This window comes from Pteropus alecto, unplaced genomic scaffold, assembly GCF_000325575.1.
Source record: "Pteropus alecto unplaced genomic scaffold, ASM32557v1 scaffold143, whole genome shotgun sequence".
NCBI lineage: Eukaryota > Metazoa > Chordata > Mammalia > Chiroptera > Pteropodidae > Pteropus > Pteropus alecto.
Window position 1 is genome coordinate 349738 of NW_006434828.1, and position 4830 is coordinate 354567.

Below are 4830 nucleotides of genomic sequence, written 5' to 3' on the forward strand. Positions count from 1 at the left end.
GGCCCATTCCCTCCGCCCCAACGCATCTGTCCACTGTCCACCAACCCGAGCCTGAAACCCCTCAGCAGTTAGACTGAGGGGTTTCCTTGTGAAGACTCCCATATCATGTATTGCTTATGTTAAACATATACGTATGATTTTCTCCTGTTTATCCATCTTCATCAGTTTAATTTTTAAACCCACCCAGGGACCCTAAGAGGGTTGGAGAAAACATTTTCCTCCCCTACACTATAAATCAATAAATCTATCAATCAAAGAAAACACCTTGACACCCTCTCACTCCAGACGGGAGAAAGTCATACCGTGCTTAAGAATAACTCCAGCACAATAACCAGATGCAGTGTGTAGACCTCCTGGGGAAACTGATTTGAGCAAACCGGCAATAAGAAAGACTTTCGACAAGACTGGGGACATTCAATTATGGACTGGGTGTGAGTCGATATTAAAAATGACGGTTAATTTTTAAAGGGTGATAAAAGCATGGTGGTTATGCAAAAAAAAAAAGGGAAAAAAGTCACCTGTTAAAGATCCATTTACATAAAAACCATGATGTTTGAGATTTGCTTTAAAAGTTTATAAAAATGTGGATTCGAGCATCATGAGACAAAATCAGAAAAATTAAGACAAAATTAAGAAAAATGATGAGTGTTGAACTTGAAGCTAGTAAATGAGCACATGGAAGTTTATTATACTTTTCAACTTTGGGGTATGTTTAAAACGTACATAATAAAAAGGGGGAAAAAAGCAATAACTCCAGCTGGCTAAAGTTATGGATATGAAAATAAGTCAACATCAGAATAATCTTGGGGTTCAAAGCGTTAAATCTGAAAATTCAAAATTCTGTTGATACTGAAAAATGAGATTTACTGAATTTTCTCCTCTGTTAGCATTATCGTTCGTGCTGTTGATTCATATGTTTCAATGCTAGGGACATGTTTTCGTGTTTGTACTGGGACATATTAAACCTTATTTTTTACTATCTTTAATTTCTTTTTATAAATCAACTTGTTTTTCACTTGTTGCTTTTTAACTGATCAATACATAAAGCTAAATAATCTAAATACGACTTCGTTCTTGATGGTATAAGAAATAATCATAACGTAAAATGGGAGAATTGAGGATTTAAAAATTCGGAGATTACTCCTGGAAACAGAGAATAGATTGGCGGGTACCAGGGGCAGAACGATGGGCAGAGGTCAAAGGGGGCAAACTTCCAGTTATAAGACGAATGAGTTCTGGGGATGTAATGTACAGCATGGCAACTATAGTTACATACCAACACCATATTGTATACAAAGTTGCTGAGAGTAAATCTTAAAATTTCTTATCACACTCAAACACAACATAGTATCTATGTGAGATGACAGGTGCTAACTACCCTTATTGAGCTAATCATTTTGTAACATATATGGGTATCATATTACGTTGTACACTTTTAACTTACACAATATTCTATGTCGACTGTTTCTTAATAAACCTGGGGAAAAAATTTAGAGATTATGCAAAATGAACAGAGAAAGCTGATGTTTCAAGATAACTTTGAGAAAGTAGCTTAGAGAAAGGCATCACTATATTTGTTTCCGAGTTTCCTGGTAACCAAGGCCAGAAGAAAAACAGATTTTACTCAATAGTTGAAAACAAAATCAGACAACTTCATCTCTGTTTGAAATGAAACTACGCTTATGACGAAATACAGTATATCTCTAAAGATTATTCTTGGATATTGAGTAACACTAAAAGACATTTTCAGTTGTTGTTTTATATAAGACGTGGAGATAAATGGAAGCTTCCTGAATTAATTTTCTAGGAAGTTTGAAAATACATTGTTAATTTTACATCGGTAGCATCGATTCTGTGGAAGGTTAAGAAAATGTGCTGCAGGCATTTCGTTTTCTGAAGATCTAACTCACATCTAGAAGAATCGACAAGTCCGTGTCGTTAGCTAGGCTATCCCATCATGCAGAGCTTTGGAGAGACCTGGGCAGTGGCCGGAGAGGCAGGACTGCCTTCTCTCCCGCTCACTGTCAGGTTTGATTTCTCAGTTTGGTTGACTGTGGAAGCCATCTTCCTCTCCTGCTTTTTGTTTCTAAATGTGGTGTGCTTTATTTTCTTTCTCCTCAACACTTAGTTTGGAAAACGCTGGACTGCGGTATGGCTGAAATGAGAGACATAAGCTCTATATGACAAACATTGACAGCACCACGATTCACGTTCTGTCATTTAGAGCCAAACTTGCAGACTCCACATTAACAAGGGGCTCACAGCAGGTGCCTGATTGCCTGATTCATCCTCTCCTAGCCTCCCACTAAAAGCTCCAGGAAGGCACATGCAAAATTGCAAACTTGCAAGTGCACCAGAAGCTAAGAATATCAATTAAAGCTTGGCCCCGGTCTCGAAGGGATTTTTGCCAATGGCGGTGCAGATGAGGACAAATGGAGGCACTCTGATTAGCAAATGCGCCATGTGGCTTCTGAAACGGAGCTCCGAGGTCAGAAGAGAGAGGGCCGGGCTGCCCAGAGGTGCCGGCAGGTCCCAGCAGTGAGCTCCAGGCAAGACAGGAGTTGCATCCCGAGGTGAAGACCACTTTCTTCACCCAACTACCTGCAAATCTGTTTCATCTAAACAGTATCTGGAAATGCTCTTCTCCTCCAGGTAGGAAGGGCCTAGTTAAACACCTACCAACACCGGACGTGTGGCTAATGGCCCTGCCTCCTGCTAAGGCTCTGAGAAGGGAATCCTTCTAAGCTCAGCTCTAGTGGGCTTCCAGAGCCTGGTTCTATTTGCGGTCGTGGGATTATCATTTTAGTGGATAGGAAGTTGCTAAAGAGACATTGAGTTTTGGGCAGATGGTGAAGTATCTCACGACTGAGAGGAAATATTAGTAAAGTTAAAAATAGGATATTATATCTTCTAAATTATAGCAAGAATTTAAAAAGACAGTCCATAAAGCAAAGATAGAAAAGAAAGAAAAATCAAAGGTTTATAAAAAACAGAAATGCATGAAAATAAGCTGGCAAGAGTAAGAGCAAACATACTTTTTGAGAGAATTAACAAAAGCATTCAAGTCTCCTTTTCTGACTCTAAGACTGGATCAAAAGAAAATTTGTGTATTGTTGATATGAGATTGTCCTAAAACTAATGGACAGAAGAGCTTTCTTTTTAGGGAGAAAAAAAAAAAAAAACATTAGGCATGCATAAATCAAATAGAGTAGAATTTTTTTAAATGATATCAGACAAAATAATATGCAAGGAAAATCATTAAATAGAAAAGATTATTTCAGATTATTGAAATAATCAATGATATAATTATGAGGAAACTACAATAATTATGAATCTTCATGTGCCAAATAAAATAGCAGTGATATATTTAAAGCAAAGACTGTTAAAAATCTGAGAAGAAATTCACTATATATATATATATATATACATACATATTAAAAAAATGTAGCAGGAGATTTTAACGAACCACATAAAGTTTCTTTTGAAAGTCAAGGAATGGATAGAAAATTTTAAGAAACATAAAAAATTTGGACAATAAAATAATCATGGTTGATTAAGGGGTAGTGATTACAATATAGAGAGTCAAAACAAAAATAGACCTTCTTTTCAAACATCTATAGCATATTTATAAAATGGCTATAAAGAGTGCAAAGGAAAACCTTGAATTACAAAAAATGGTTATACCATATGAACTTTACAATTAAACGAGAAATTACAACTAAAATTTAAGCAAAAGAAACCAAAATAATTAGAAAATGTTGAACATTTATAAACAACTCAGAGTAGGAAGAGGAGTTTAATTCCTTGCAAGCGCTGGGAGCTCTAACTTTTGTCAGTGATTTTGAGGCACTGCGACCATTCATTGCCATTACAAATAGGTTGTGACATTCGTGAAAATTGGGTTTTCAGAGCCTCTGAAGTAGCTCCGGGAAACGCTGAAACAGTAATCTAAGCGCGAAGAAAGATGACAGAACAGCATAGAGCACGTGCTCCTAATTTTTTAGCTACAAATTTGAAAAAATAAATAAATAAGAAAGAACGCGAACCAGTTGCAAAATTATAGGCAATTTAAATTTGTTGTCATAATTCGGTGACACAGGGTGTCTCTACTGTCTGGTCTTGAGACTCTGGTCTCAGACCAGAAGCAGTTCTCCGCTTCTTGGGGCCTAGGCCGACACAGGAAGTGGCCAGTACATCTTGATGGAGTAAATGACCATGAACATGTTCACCTGTTTGCACAGACACATGTCTTTGGGGACTCACAGGACACTGGCGATGAGTTCACACTGGGGAGAGAAAGACTGGAAGGTTGCTTAGATGCCCATCAAAGACTCACCTTTATTTTATGCTGTTCGGTTTTCAGAGACTTTTTAGAACATACGTTTGTTTCCTTTTCAAATACGTAAATCAAAATATCACATAAAAAGAGAATGGCGTCACATTCTGGCCCCGAGCTTACCACCAAAATGCGGGGACACTCAACAACAGCGTTTGGTGCGAGGGCTCGGGAACCTGGCGAGGGTCTCGGTGTGAACCGGGGCCATGTACAAGCAGCTCGTCTCTCACGCTCAGGGTGCCAGCCAGGTCAGCCTGCGGGAACGGTAGGGTGGGAAGATGTTGACAATGGACGTTTTAATAAAAGCACTGTTATCGTTATGGAAAAAGGAGAGAGACTCCTAAAACCAGTCTGGCGAGGGTCGGTGTGAACCGGGGCCATGTACAAGCAGCTTGTCTCTCACGCTCAGGGTGCCAGCCAGGTCAGCCTGCGGGAACGGTAGGGTGGGAAGATGTTGACAATGGACGTTTTAATAAAAGCACTGTTATCGTGTT